This window comes from Barbus barbus (genome assembly GCF_936440315.1).
Source record: "Barbus barbus genome assembly, chromosome: 6".
Classification (NCBI taxonomy): domain Eukaryota; kingdom Metazoa; phylum Chordata; class Actinopteri; order Cypriniformes; family Cyprinidae; genus Barbus; species Barbus barbus.
In genome coordinates, this window is record NC_136734.1 from 39,898,341 (window position 1) to 39,914,789 (window position 16,449).

At 37.3% G+C, this 16,449-nt stretch overlaps 1 protein-coding gene across 1 annotated transcript in view; it reads left to right on the forward strand.

Moving 5' to 3' along the window:
- Positions 1 to 773: 773 nt before the first annotated feature.
- Positions 774 to 16,449, forward strand: part of LOC306870923 (semaphorin-4C-like) — a 70,561-nt gene continuing 54,885 nt past the window's right edge. The window contains exon 1 of the mRNA XM_079418511.1: positions 774 to 1,184. The gene's annotated coding sequence lies outside the window, so the exon portion shown is untranslated. The remainder of the gene's footprint in view (positions 1,185 to 16,449) is intronic.

Genomic DNA, 16,449 nt, shown 5'->3' on the forward strand with positions numbered 1-16,449 from the left:
TTTCAACTGATAGCAAAAATGAAAAGAAATTATTTAAATAAAATTATTTATTATTATTATTATATATGTCACCATTTTAAGTATGTTTCAGTTCATAACTTTTTCATAAACTTTTTTCTGGGGTTTTTCTTCATTAACCCTTTATTTCACATATAAAACCGTGTATTTTAACTGATAACAGAAAAGAAACAAACATGTTATGTATTACCATTATGTGATGCTGATACAATATTTTACTTATAAATTATTGATTTTTCTTTTATGCCAAAAATCATTAGGATATTAAGCAAAGATTGTGCTCCATGAAGATATTTTGTCAATTTCCTACCGTAAATATATTAAAACTTAATTTTTGATTAGTAATATGCATTGCTAAGAACTTCATTTGAACAACTTTAAAGGTGATTTTCTCAATATTTTGATTTTTTTTGTACCCTATATATATATAATTTGTTTTTAGTTTTTGTTTTTCACATTAACTGTGCAACAGCCTTTATGACTGGTAACAGCCTGGGTGCTCTGTGTCATACACTTTAATACTGTAAAGTGTTAGAAAAAGTCATTACAATAATGTAGGTGTCTACAGCACAGAAGTCCATTAGAGAATGACAAACGCTTCACTCCGTCTGATTATGATGATGTTCCGGTGTTCCGGCCCCGTTCCCGTACAGGACAGGGGTGTTTGGGGCGGAGACCTGTGTTTGTACTGCTTTTGTGAGCCACCGACCCGCCTCATCGCTTTAGTGATACCCATCAGGAGGCAGTATATCTCCGGCGCAGTGTGTGTGGCGAGTCGGAGCTGCGCAGAACACCTTTGTCTCTCTCGCAGAGCTTCGCTTTAACAGGGCGCGGGGTTCAAGTTGTTGAGACGGAGGGGACCCGCTTTGAAGAAGTGGATCTGGACGGGTTTAATACACCCTCCCTCTCTAGAACTACTACAAAGGGAGTGAACGGAGAGAGTTCCGCTGCGTAAACCGACACCGACCATCGCGCCGCTCGCTCTCCTAGGCGTCAAGAAAGAAAGCATGCGGGAAAACACAAGGAGCCGAGTCTTTCTTTGGAAAATGTGGGATTTGTTGGCCTCGTTTTGAAATGGTGCTCTTGTAAGACCAAGCGCTGTGTGCGTTTGCATGCGTTTTTGGACGCGCTGACCGCCGCGAGCGTTACGCACTGACTAGCCAGAGGTAAGTTTGACGCCTCCAATACAAATGCATCTGGATTATTGCGGTGTGTTGTGTTATTGCTGTGTTTTGTTCTGTTATAAATTGACGTCACAACTTAACATATTTTGTGTGTTTTTTAAAAAAAAAGAAATGCGTTTATTGTAAAAGCGTTGGGGGTGGAAAGGATATTTGATACCGTAATTAAGTCAGTCAGTCTTTCAGTCGGCGGAGCTCCAACTGTTGCCGTATTGTTTAGATAAGTTTAAAATCCGAACAAAAGAGGATTGGCATTAATATCGATGGCAGTTTGTGTCACTTTGGCGAATGTAACTCGCACACACATCGCGACGCGCAAACAAATAAAACACTAAAATCTTCAAGCGCCAGATTGAGTGAGTGAAGAACGCGGACGCTTTATTGTGTATGTAATGCGATTTATATATTTGAAGCACAACATCAGCACTTTTTTTCTTAGTGCAATTGCATCGTTCCTGCCACGTTCACAGGACAATAAAACGATTATCTCTGAGGGAATATTGACTGAAAATAAATGTCTTTATAGTGACACAGGCACTATGTGATGCGCTATTGAAATTATACGTGAGAGTGATGTTGAAAATCAGACGATCATGCTGGAGATTGACCAGCAGCAGATGTTTTTGTGCTGAGACCAGCGCGTTTTCCTCATTTTCTTGTGACTGTTCGTCTATAATAAAATAAGTGCGCGCTGTATACTGGAGATTACAGTAATTACAGCATGGAGTGGACACTGGTGTTTATAGGCTGGGCGCTCAGAGAAATGGTCAAAGGGACTGTCAACCTAAGAATAAAAAAATACTGTATTTTCTTCGCACCTTCATGATCCAAGCACTTAAGGTTTACTTTCCACTGTGGAACACAAACGAGACATTTTAGAGAATGCCCTGATTACTGGTTTCCATGTAGTTACAATAAATAGTGATTTCCATGCAATAAATAGTGACAAATCCAAAGTATGATCTAAAGTTGCCTAAAAATGGTACGATATCTTAAGTTTTAGCAGTTCTGTGAATAGAGATAGAAATTTAAGTTGTCATTCAGTGATCTTCCACTCTATTGATCTGATAACAGCAAGTTAAGTGGAGAATCAGACATAGATTAGCTTTCTTGTACTTGTACTTGAGCACCAGGATGGATGTAAGAACTTTTTTAAACTTAAAATGTGGCCTGTTGGTCAGATAAAGCTTCTGGTTTGTTCAGAGGACTTTGAAAGGACAATTTCTGTGATACTTTTTGGATGCCTGACCCTTTCATTTACCATTCATTGTTATTGCATGGACCAATCATTTGTAGAGGTTTGGACTGATGGTGAGTAAATGACTGCTCGGGTGAATTTTTTGAGTTCTGAAGCACCAGGGGCCCCCTTCCTCTCAAAGATGATTTAATTTCAATTTCATTTTTGATTTTGGCCAGTGGTTATGAAAACATAATGCTCCTTTAATGCAGTGCGCTGTTGCCCTTTCTACATAACATCCAAATCAGTCAAATCATGTAACATCGTATACAGTCTCCATGCCGTTTTTGCTCGATACTAAACAAAAACACGTTAAAAGCGCACCGAGCTGTGGTTTCTTGGGGGCTTAGGGCCCCCAGAAGTCTGCACTAAATATACACTCTAAAAAAAATGGTGCTATATAGCACTATAAGTGGTTCGTTGGCTCGTAATCATAGGGGAACCACTTTTGGTGCTGTATAGCACCAAATATTGGTGCTTCAGTGGTTCTTCACCGGTTCTTTGGCATGACTAAGGGGCTATATAGCACCACTACCATATACAGAACCTGTTAAGCCCCTTTAAAGGTTCTTTACGAGCCAAAGAACCACTGTTGGTGCTGTTTAGCACCGTTTTTGTTGAAGAAATTCAATGCAATATAGCACCTCTTATGGTTCTACATATACACCATTTGACAAAGGTGCTGTATAGATATGATGCTATATAGCACCAAAAGTGGTTCCCCTATGATTACGACCCAAGAAACACTTTTAGGGCTATATAGCACCTTCTTTTCCAAATCCTGTCTTAATGAAAACCCTAAAATGACAAAAAATCATATATACAGGTTGAAAACAGTGTATGTGAATGGGATTTTAAAGCTTGTGTATGTGAAATAGTAAGTGCAGTATGTATCATCATATCCAAGAACAATCGATTGTCCATTATAATGTAGAGATTCATGCAGTGTCTGTAAGCATAGAGGAGACTGGAAGCCTCTAACAAAGCTCTTTATTATTGGGACGTGGGGCTGTCATACGCTCTCGTCATTGTCTGTTAATGAACAGTGGAGGGAGAAGAGAGCGGTAACTGTATAATTGTGCTCCATTCATGTTTGTTTCCAGCCTGTCCTGGACAGTGTTCCCGTATTAAATGCACTTGGCAGGGAATAGCTTGCTGGGGGCCCATACACTGTCACCCCTTCAGCCCAGATGTTCCTCAAACCTATTGAGAGTCAAATTGGGCTCCTGGAGGGAAGGTCTTCTCATTGTTGTCCCACAATGGACTCGCATCCTTCTTCAGTCAATAGTACCTAAAACTCAATCACACACACACACACACACACACACAGATTCCCATACAAGGTTTAGTATATCACCATGAGGGATTCATAAAGCTGTTGATAGTCTGATCATCCAGTGTTTAAGCTGAAATGTTGAAAACAAACTCTTGAAATCAGGATTCTTTAAAGAGAGATCACTGAACGTAAAAATGTTCTTTGTGGGGTAACAAATTAACTTGTTTGATTCAGTTCAAAGAAACTGGATAAAAACGCTGGTTACTCAAATGTAAGAATTTAAAGGCTCAAATCAGGTAGAAAAATGTCTTTTCAGCTTCATATGTTCAATTTTATAGTGTTTTATTCCAAAATAAGTGCTGTCCTTGAGCTTAAAAATCTGTTTGACTAGATCCAAGCTGCAATTTGACCTTTTATGCAACTGTAAATATACATTCATGATAAAAAAGTCAGGTATAAACCATCCGTATTAATTGGATCATTGAAACCACGCTCATAATTCCCAATTCATGCACTATAAAATGCACTATAATGTCAACAACATGTGCACAGAGCAATCAGAAATACCTGTACGGAATTCGAAAGCTGTCACTATCAACCTCTGCAGGAGCTCATATCACATGAATGAATTATTGGATTACATCCCTGACATCACGAAGCAAATGTTCTGGCCTTGGGTCTTGCTATGATCGTGTGGTTTTGTGGATACTGTCGTGCAATTAGCGCATGCATCTGACCAACGTGATGCATCCCTGAACTGCTTTTACGCCAAATTAATAGAAATCAATTGGTGAGCGCAATGCCTCGCCTTGCGTAACACCTTCCGTCCTCTGGCTTATTGTAAAGTTGTTCCCTATTCAAGCCTGTACAAGAGTTGTTTGTCCCTCTTTCTCTGCTGTGTGTATTGACAGTGACCCCTTCGACTAGAACCCTCATTATTCTCTATCAGCGTGCGCTCCTATATGCCATTTCCTCTCTGTCTCTAGTTAGACTCTCTGTTTCCACCTGTATTAGTAATGAGCGCAATGGTACTCCAAGAGTGTGTAAAAGTGGAGGGAGGTCATGCAGTCAAGGCAAGTCCGTGATCTGGAGTGGACGCAAGCGGACGGCTCGTCTGCTGAGACGGGTGAGTAAAAACAGCAGGGGCCAGGGATGGACATGGGTGATGTTTAGAAAAGGGGATGGGGAAGAGTGTTTTAAGAGCAGCGCTGCAAATAGAGAAGAGATTGCATGTGTGTGTGGATGGAAGGGCAGCTTGTGTGCATTTGCGTTAAGGGTAGTGCTTTTTTCTACCATCCCCCAGTGTGTTTACACATATTGGAATGATGTGATGCCGCTTGAGAGTGTGTGTGCGTGTGTGTGTGTGTGTGTGTGTGTGTGTGTGTGTGTGTGTGTGAGTGTGTGTGTGTGTGCAATAATGAAATGCCTTTAACTGAAAATATATATCTTTTTTTTAATCTTTTCATTTACATTTTTGACACACTATTTTTATTTTATGATATTGTGCAGTTGCTTTGACACAATTTACATTGTTAAAAGCGCTATATAAATAAAGGTGGCTTGACTTGACTTGTGTCTGCGTGTGTGTGTGTGTGTGCGTGTGTGTATGTGTATGTGTGTGCGTGTGTGTGTGCATTTGTCTGTGTGTGCGCAGCTGTGAAGAAACCCGTCCACACAGACCCGTAAAAATGATACAGACTTGAAAAATCAAGTTTCGAAAGACATTTAAAGGGATAGTTCAGCCAAAAATTTAAATTCTATTTAATATCATTAATATCTATTAAAATATCAAATTAATACTTTAGTACTTTACATATTTTATTTTTATATTTTCAGTTTTCTTTTCAATTTTTGTTTTAGTCATTTTTAGTCATTTTTATAATTTAAGTATTTCTATATCTTTAATTTCTTTTCTTTTTTATTACACTTTTCGTTTTCTACTTTTTAGTATTTCAACTTATTTTATTTTATTTTAGTTGCCAAGGCAAAATTTCAAATTTTCTTTTTATTTCAGCTTTATTTCAATTGCCGCAAACAACTTTTAATAGTTTTAGTTTTAGTTATCAAAACTGCTGCAGACCAGAAAATAAGTGTTTTGTATCCATACAATGAAAGATATTTGAAAGACCGTTGTCTGTACAATGAAAGTCAATGGGGTGCAAAACAACACTGGACAGACAACACTTTCAGTTATCTTGTTAAGTCTTCATACAGGTTTGGACTGATATTTGAATGAGTAAATAATGACAGAATTTTTTTTTTTTGTCAACTGTCCCTTTAAAATTCATTCAGTGTAGCTCATTAGACCATGAATGCCGTTTTCAGTAGCGTTCCCTCACCTCGTTTTGCTACCTCCGCCCCGGGGCTCGTTTTCCCGGTGCTGAGGTGGATCCATCAGGCCAGTTTTGCATGTCTTTTACGAGCTGCATATGGAGACCTCGCAGAGGGGAAAGGTGGAGAGCGTAGGCCCTCTCGTTTGCTAGCAAATGACCAGTATCGACCATCTGCTATTTTAGTGTCCTTCCCCACAGGCTCTGCCAGTGATTTTTTCAAGCTGTGCATTTGTTGTATATGTATGAGTGCAACTATATGCATTTGCGTTTGCATGACTTTTCTTCTAGTCCACTCTAAAATTAGGATCAGACTTTTGTTTTTCGCCATTCAAAGCTTGGCAGCCACAGGTAGGAGCTGGATTGCATCAATGAGTTCCTTTTGTGCGAGCCATTTCCAAATGTCCTTTTGGAAATTGTGTTTACAGAAATGTTATTTAGAAGCATCACATGTCTGTGCTTTTGCTTTGAGCAAGTGCAGCTTTTCTTCTCCCTCGCTCTCTTCTGCTCACGCGTTCCTAACAGATGTTTGCCCTAATGCATCTCGGGCTCAGGTTGTTTACTGAGCTCACATCTGGTTTGGGTGCCTCATGTCCCCCTTTGCCTGGAATTAATGGGTGTTTTTTCTCCCCAAAAGCCAAATGTATTTGCTTAAGTGTATTGTTGCACACAATGGAGTTGGAACGGTGAAATCTCAGGCCTATTTGAGGGAGTGTTTGGCGCTGAATTCAGCTCAGGCTGTAATGTGAACGTTGCCATGTTTAAAGCCCATCTGCACTGATAAGCGGTTGAGGAGTGTTCAAGCTTTAGGGTTTGTATTATGAGTGATTCTAGGATTTGAACAAACCTGTAAGCCTAAGAATTAAACGCAAGTGTCTAATTTGTTCCACAACATTTGTGCGGATATTAGGGCTGCATGATTAATCAATATAAAACCAACCAAAATCGTGATACGGCTTAGTGCGACTATCAAAGCGGAGGCTGTGATTATAAAATATATGTGCTGAGTCTTACACAAGCAGCTCATTATCCGCCGGTGTTTGCAGCATCTCAGAGTGGCTCGATATGCAGTAAATGCTGCTCCACACAAACTCCATCTCTGAGTTTGAGTCGCTTAAACATTGTTTTTGGTCCCATTTTAAATCACAGTCGCAATTCTAATCTTAAAAATTGCATTTTGATTTTTCCTCCATATTGTGTAGCTCTAATAGACATGAATGATGTGCCTTGTTGAGATGTGCATTACTTTGTAAAGGGATAGTTTCTCAAAAAAATGATTATTTACTCACCCTAATGTCATTCAGTGACATATGTGACCCTGGAGCACAAAAGCAGTCATAAGTTATATTTGTAGCAATATCCAACAATACATTGTATGGGTCAAACACCCTAGCAACCTATCAGAACGTCTTAGCAATTGCAACCTTCATCCACACACACAAACAATGCATGTTGCATCGCAGATAATGTTTTGGGCAAGGGACACTTGCTTTCGTGAATTAGTGGCGTAATAACTCATTTTGGCATTGCTTTGCCTTTTAACGTAATTCCTTCCCGTGTGACTTAAAGATTGAACCGTTTAGCAGCAGGAAACACCAGAGGAACAAACACTCAAGCGCTCCAGCTTTCACACACACAATAAAAGTGGCTGTGTGTTGCCGTCGGGGCAGAAACACAGCCAGAGAAACGGCTCCACAGCTGGGCTCAGCCCTCTTCCCTTAACCATCCCCTCTTCCCTTGGGAGAAACGTCCACAAAAAACCTCAGCGCACAGGCCCAGACCACCCCAACACCGCTGCCTCCTGGTGCAAGGCAGGTTTCTGTGCCAATTTCTACAGCTTGATCCCCAAAGCAGATCCCCCCAGATGTGCAAGACCCACAGGACGGAGAAACAATTGCTCTTATAATACAGACATTTCTATAAACTATGAAAAGATAGAGATAGCTACAGAGTTTAATTATCTTGGTTTAAAACGGGAAAAATATAAAAAAATATAACTTGGTAAACTTCAGACAAATTAGACAATGTCTTCCTTCTGATGTAGCTAAGACTTTCATGCATGCTGCAATCCTTTTTACCTGGTTATCAAACCTCTAAAATCTTTATATAGACAGACTTTAACATCCAACTAACATCACCACTGTTGAGTTTTCATCATTTTAGACTTTATTTCAAATTTGTGTATGGTATATCAAATTTTAAATGGTTTGGCCCCTTACATTTACGTGTCCCTTTTCAAATAAATTGTAATAAATAAATAATAGCGAGGCTGTTGAAGCATTAGACCGTGGTGTGCAAACGCTTAGCCCCTCACCCTCCCTCATCTTCTGCTGAATGACCTTTAACCCTGGTTTGCTACACGCTGCACACCTCCTGCTGCTCTGTCGCTCAGAAGAGAGAGACTAGTGCAGATAGAGAGGGCAGAGAGCTGACAGAAAATGGCAACAAAGAGAGAGATCAAATGCAAATGCTACTGGGGGAGGATAGTTATGCATCTGCAAAATTCATATTTCAGCCGCACTCCCTCAGAAACCACTTCGATCATCATATTCAAGTTGTCTGTGCAGTGGAGGACTCTTAAAGCAGTAGTTCAGCCAGAAATGAACAAAATCTGTCATTATTTATTCACCCTGTCAAATCTGTATGACTTTATTCTTCCATGGAACGGGGTACTTTTATGGTGCTTTCTGTCATTTTGGATTTTGACAGCCCTAGTCCTTATTCACAGTCACTGTATGGAAAAGAGTGGCCTGGATATTCCTCATAAAGTCATATGTTGTGTTTGGAATGACATGAGGGTGTGTAAATAATGACAGAATTATCTTTTCTTTTTTTGCGTGAACTGTTCCTTTATTATGAGTCCATTCTGTCTTTCTTTATTTTTTGTTTTATTTTATTTTAATCTTATTTTAATATTTTATTATTTGTCTAATATTATTTTATTATTCTAACTTTTCTCCGTCTTTTTTATATTCATGCTTTGGCAATATACTATGTAAAGTACTTTCAATTTTATTTTATTTTTTTATGTTTATTGTGTCATCCTAAATGTTCTCTATGATGCTTTAGAAATATAGTATGTAAAGTACTTTTTTTAATGTTTTATTTTATTATTATAATTTGGCTCCCTCTTTTTCATGTTGATGTTTGGCAATATGTAAAATATTTAAAATGTTATTGTATTTTTTAATTTATATTTATTTTTTGGTGGACTATTCATATAATGTTCACTTAGTCTTTCTTTATTTATTTTTGTTTATTTAAATGTAATTTATGAATATTTTATTAAATATTTCTAATGTTTTACTTTATTCAAATTTTCTCCCTCTTTTTCAAATTGATGCTTTGACAATATAGTATGTAAAATATTTTAAATTTTATTGTATTTTTTATCAGAATTTATATTTTTAGGTGAACTATTCATATAATGTTCACTTAGTCTTTCTTTATTTCTTTTTGTTTATTTAAATTTAATACATTTTTTGAATGTTTCATTTAGTATTTTCTCTATTTTATTTTAATGTTTTATTTTATTAAAATTTTTCTCCCTCTTTTTCAAATTGATGCTTTGGCAATATAGTATGTAAAGTACTTTAAATGGAAATTGAGAAAGAGAGTGAATTTCTTTCCAGAAGAGGCAAGAAAGAGTGGAAGATAGAGGAGCAAAGCATGGGAGCACCCATAAACGCCGGACCTGAGAAACAGAGATAACGGCGAACCAGCAGACAGCAAATACAGCATCAATCTCCTCAGCCTCTCCTTCTCTTTCTGCTCCTCTCTCCATCTCTTTTCCCTCCAGTGAGTCTTTTTTCTCCTGGATCCTCATGCCGAGTGCTTCTGTGTGTTTGTAATAGACCCTATCCACGTGCTGCCTTCTCTCTTTTCCTTTGCCTTGCTCTCTCTCTCACACCTCTCCAGCACACATGGAACAGTTTATCTAGGAGCTTATTTTTTGCGCCTATTAAGCAAAGTTCCTTCTCACCAAAAAAAAAAAAACCGGCAGCCGTAGAGAGAAAAACTCTTTTTATTATGATTGTATAGCAGCACTGTGAAACAGACGGGGAGCTCGAGGGAGGCAAAGAGAGACAGAGAAAACCCCCTGGTAAGCTGTGGCTCTACCACGTATGAGAAAATCAATAAAGCATCGCTTTAAAAGAGGTTGACGGATAATGGAGAAAGACGGGTGGGAGAAACAGACCTGGTCCCACGGATACCTTTCTGCCCTTTCTCTTTTCCCTCTATCCCACAAATACACCAGCCACGTTGTGAACGAGCAACAAAACTGCATCGCTGCCATTGCTACATCACAAATGCATGTTTGCGGAGCAGGTTCTCTTGTTAATCATAATGGGAGCAATATAGCTGCAGTGTCACAACACTATGAGCGGTGTCAAGAACATCTGTAATTCCTGGAGAGACCTATCCGTTCCCATTCATCTCAATAGCAGTTGCTCACCTGGTATCCGACCGGAAACTTGGCAGGATGTCTAAATGATGCTGTGAGAATTGGAATGAATGAATACATGTAGATTTTTTTTTTTTTTACTTTTAAGGAACCTTATTGGCCAGAATGTAAATCCTTCATCTGAATCTACGATTATTACGATTTCCACTTTTTGTAATTTTTCCTACTCCTGACCATTTGACCAATTCACTTGAAATTTGGCCTACAAACTGACCTGGTCAAAGCTATATAAAAACAATGACAGCACTACCTAAAATACTTTTCGATGTTGTAAATAAAACATTATTAATAAGATATTGAAGTACGTTTTACAAAAAAATACTATTTCAGTTATTCTACTTCAAAATGTCATGTTTCATTCAATATGCTGCTTGCCATTTCATTTTAATTATTCATTTTACAAAATACACAAAATTGGTTATTTATATACAGTATATATATATATATATATATATATATATATAGTATGTATACATACAGTGGCAACAAATTACTAATTCATTCCCATGACTTATTTAATAAATATTGTTTATAGACAATTTTTTTTTATTGTACATTATAATGGTGTGATGCTGAAATTTACTGGCTTTTAACAAAAGATTGATTTTAGTTTCTTTGTAATTTGGTTTTAATTTAATCAACCCTCAGATGCCGTATAGATTGCTTTAATTATAATGGATGCAGTCTAGTTTTGTTGCATTGCTTAGCTTGCTTGACTGCGTCATTTATTATAATGCAGTCTAGTTTTCCCCACTCACTTGAATATAATATGATCTAGTTTGGTTGCGTTGCATCATGCCACACGCTTAAAGAGTGCAGCGCGACATTACCTCTCTGTCTCTCTCTCTCTCTGTCTGTCTGCCTATCCAGCTTTCTGATGCCGTTATTGAATGTGTGCCGATTAAATTCACACGATCCACACACCCCCTCCTCTCCCTCCGGGAGCTTTTATTTAATTAATAACGCAGGCTTACCATTAAAACACTTGCTGTGTATGTAGGTGTTTGTCTGACAGAGTGAGTCTCATGGCTGTTGTGCTTGTATTGTTGTGCTAGTGGGGTTCCCCTCCCAGCATTAACAAAGCAGTATTGTGTGTGTGGTTATTATGGTGGGCTAAGCTGTGCTCAGGGCTGTCATGGTTAATCTGGAGCGCTGCACTCCATTAGTCTGAACCTGGAGATTCAGGTATGGTTTACGCACCGGTGCTGGATTGTATATCACATATCTGATGTGCATTGATTGAATAGATCATGTGTCCTGGAGTATTGATGGAAGGGAACTGCCACTGTTTCTGTAGAAATGCTGCTATTTTTAGGGATGCACAATATATCGGTTAACCTATTGATGTTGGTCGATATCTGTGTAGCGAGTGAGAGATACTGTTGCATGCGAATCTTGCCGAATCTGTGAAAATGTTAATAATTTTAAAAAAATAAGAGAGATCATGCCAAATGCATGTTATTTTTTATGTAGTAATGTCCTAAGTAAGATATTTTACATAAAAGATGTTTACATATAGTCCACAAGACAAAACAAAATAGCTGAAATTATTAAAATAACCCCATTGAAAAGTGATTCTTAATACTGTGTGTGGTTACCTGGATGATCTACGACTGTGTTTTTGTTTTGTGATGGTTGTTCATGAGTCCCTTGTTTGTTCTGAACAGTTCAACTGAACTGTTCTTCAGAAAAATCCTCCAGGTCCTGCAGATTCTTCAGTTTTCCAGCATCTTTTGCATATTTGAACCCTTTCCAGCAGTGACTGATTGATTTTGAGATCCATCTTTTCACGCTGAGGATGATTGAGGGACTCAAACACAACAATTAAAAAAGGTTCAAACATTCACTGATGCTCCAGAAGGAAACACGATGCATTAAGAGCCTTGGGGGGTGAAAACTTTTGAACAGGATGAAGATATCAAAATCTTTCTTATTTTGGTGAATTATCTTTTTTTTTTTTATCATTTAGTACTTCCCTTTGGAAGCAACAGAAGACACTTGCATGTTTCCCAGAAGACAAATTAAGAACAATTTACCTTAATCTTCAAGTTTTCACCCCTCAGCATCAGTGAATAAGCTTCTGGTCAGAAGTTTCTTATGCTCATCAAGGCTGCATTAATTTGATCAAAAATACAGTAATATTGTGGGATATTAAAATATCTTAATAATAGGCTAAATATATATACAGTATATATTTGTTTTGCAGAAACCGTGATACATTTCTTTAAAATAGAATTTTATTGTAACATTATAAATGTATTTCCTGTCATTTCTGATCAGTTTAATGTGTCTTTGCTGAAGTGAAGTATCCAGTTCTTTCAAACATAACTATTACATTGGGTTATTTGTGTTATGTTGTTTTAAATGGTTAATGTTTCTAATAATGGCTGGCTGATTGTTATCTCATTAATAAAATGTGCATTGATTTAAATATGTAAAATTTTATTTGTTATATGAAAATAAACAGATTGTGGACAGCTTTGTACACTATAAAACATGATTTTTCATTCATGATCATTGGAGTATGTTGTCTAAGAAAATACAATTTCTATTCTACTTAAAAATTTAATTAATTGATGTTACTTGACATAACACATTGAATTTTTTAAATGACTTTTTTTTTTTAGTGTAGGAAATTGGTATCCTGGGACAAATTTGAAGTTTACAGCTAAATATACAGTATATACAGTATTCTATATACAGTTGAACCTTGAACATCCATGGAACCTTTCAAATGCAGAAAAGGTTGAAAATAGTTGAAAAAGGTTCTTTAGATGTTTAAAATGGTTCTATTAGGAACTGTTTACTGAAAGGTTCTTTTGGTTCTTCTATGGCATCGCTGTGAAAACACCCTTTTGGAACCTTTATTTTTAAGAGTGTTCAGGTAGAATATTTGATGACAACTAGTCAGAATTGACCATTTCCAGAGTTCTGGAATAATAATAATACACATTTTTCATCATCAGTTTGAGAATGACTCATTTGGATTGGTATCAGAGTGTTGTTTGACTCAGAGCTTGTGTGTGAGTTTCTGGTTTCCCGTATTTCCCGTATTAATCTAGGATGCTACACAGGTGGCCTGATCCTCTCAGAAGGAGACCTGAAGGGCTCTCCACCTCTCTGCTGCTTTTTCCATTTCTCTTGTTATTCACTACAAGGCACTGACCCCAGGCCAGCCCGGTGGTGTACTCTTCCCCATCTTTCCTTTCTCTCTCATCTCTCTTTGTGTCTTCATGCCTGTCTGAAATTTTATTTTCATTTCGCCTCTTAACGGAAAACATATTCTCATTTGAAAGGTCTGACTCACCTGCAACCGAATCACTTCGGACCCTGAACATATCAATTTAAAGAGACGTGAGCGAGCTGCACTGAAAGATTTCACAGTCATTGATTGGCTCTGGGTCCGAGGTGGATTTTAATAGGGCTTTTAAACTTAGCAACATTTACCAGCAGTTTATTAGCTGGCCGTTGACCGAAAGTAGTTCTAAATGAATTTAGACCGAGGCCGGAGAGGGTTTGAGAGCGTCTGTATGGGATCCGCTGATTAAAACAGGAACGGGGTTTCTGCTTCCTCTTTCTCAGCTCTTTACCTATTAGAGATCCATTACCACAGAGAAGGCAGGACCAGCGGCCCTATAGAACAGAGAGATAGAGTTTCAATCCTTATCTACTGAGAGTCTCTTGAAAAGAATGAGAGAGTGAGACACAGCTTTAGCTGTAGGTTATTTTGGTTTAGTGGTCAGTCTGATGACTTTGAGCAGCTCAACTTGAAATGACTTGCTGGAAATCTGGTGTACTTTTGGTTGTAATGATACCAAAATTTCGGTACTAGAGAAAGTACACTTTGCATGGACATTGTGTTCTTGTGGACTTCATGCACACATTAGCCAAGTCAAGTCACCTTTATTTATATAGCGCTTTTAACAATACAGAGTGTGTCAAAGCAGCTTTACAGTGTTAAATAGGAAAATAGTGTGTCGATAATGCAAAAGCACAATAATAAACACTTATCAAATGTACTGTTCTGGACAGAGCCATTAGTGATTTTTGAGCTGTGATGTAAAATCTGTAATTGCAAATGATAATAAAATAATACTGGACAAAAGTATAATAGAATATATTTTATTTATTCATTGTATGCAAAAAAGTAATTTCACTTCATTAAATAATTATGTATTTTACATTAAGTTCCAACATTACATCATACAACATTAAATGGCCCAAATATATTGCTAATATAGATGTTAAAATATATTTGCATTAATATATTTTCAATAAGTTTTAGCTATTTGATTTATAATTCCACATATGTTTTTTAAATGCATGGTTTATCTTATTCAGCTTCAGTTTGTATTATTGGCCAAAACAAATTTCCCTTGAAAGGGACAATAAAGTATCATCATCGTTTGTACATATTATATTTTATTTACAATTTTGAGTTATTTAATTATGGAAATACATTTCTCAAATTGAAGGTGTACTTACATATTTTGTAATGGGCAAAATATAGGCCTATTACTAAATGTACTTAAAGAGGCAACAAAAATGTTTTTTTAAAATATTTACTGGGCAATAGTTTTAATATTTTGTGCAATATATTGTTTTTGTTGCCCCCTTGAATAACATTTTGTAATATATTGGGGCCTTTCGAGGTTTGAACAAAATAAAATGCATGCTGTTTACAGTAAATACTTCATACTGTATATATTTAAAAACAATATTCCCCAGCTCCAACTGTATAGAGCTGCTATGGGTCATTTTATGTACTGTATGTTATATGTGCTGCAGTATGTACTATATATGCATATATATGTGCTATATATATATATATATTAACACACAAATATATGTGATATGGGTCGAGTGATTTCCCAGAGTGTGCATGCAAGTGAATATTTGAAATCGTTATGTGGTAAAAAGTGATGTTTTGTTTTATTTTAGTATCGACTTTGTACTGAAGAACCGTTACAGTACTTTTGACATCTTTAATCACAGCAGTAAAATGTGCAGTTGGCAGTAAGACCGCAGTATATGAGTTACTCTCTCTCTCTCTGTCTCTCTCTCTCTGTTTCTGTTAGCTTTTGACAGATGTGCCTCTAATCCATCCAAGCTCCCAACCACCACCACGGCCCTGAGTAACCTCTATTTTTCTGTGTCTCTCTCTCTCTGTCTTTCTTTCGTTCTGTTCTCTATGCAGTGTTCTCTGACACATCAGCCCTGCTGAGTTATAGCAGGGCCAACGTGTCCTACTAAACAAACTTCGACACACACACAGAGGAACATAGTCACGCACACACATGCTTGCATGTGCATATTGTCCCATTAAAATCCCCGTCCCAGTCTGTTCACACTTCGTCCTGCCTTTTTGTATTAGTAAGGGTGTTATTAATAAATATGACCTCATCTGTGTCCACAGAGAACTTCCTCTCCCTTTGTGGACTTAATTTGCTTTCGTTGCACTGTTTACAACCTTCTCTCTCTCTCTTTCACTCTCTTTCAATGCAATACATCTTTCTGAGTCTCTTGTATATCTTGCCTTCCCCTCACCCTCTGTCTCTCACCTTTTCTCTGTCTTGTTCTGTTTTCTCTGCTGTTTTTTTCAGTGTGTCATCCATCTGCCCTCCCTCTGTTTTTTCTTTACTCTAGTAGTCTGTCTGTCTTTCATGTCTGCTCCTTGTCACTCTCTGGCTCTCACATCCTCAGCTGTACTCTTATATTCTCTGTGTGTGTGTGTGTGTGTGTGTGTGTGTGTGTGTGTGTGTGTGTGTGTGTGTGTGTGTGTGTGTGTGTGTGTTTATGTGTGTTTATGTGTGTATATATATATATATATATATATTTGAATAGTTTGAATAAGTAACTATTTGAATAGTTTTAGTATTATAATTTTATTTATATAATTATTTAGTAATATATTTAGTTATATATTTATATAGATTAATTTT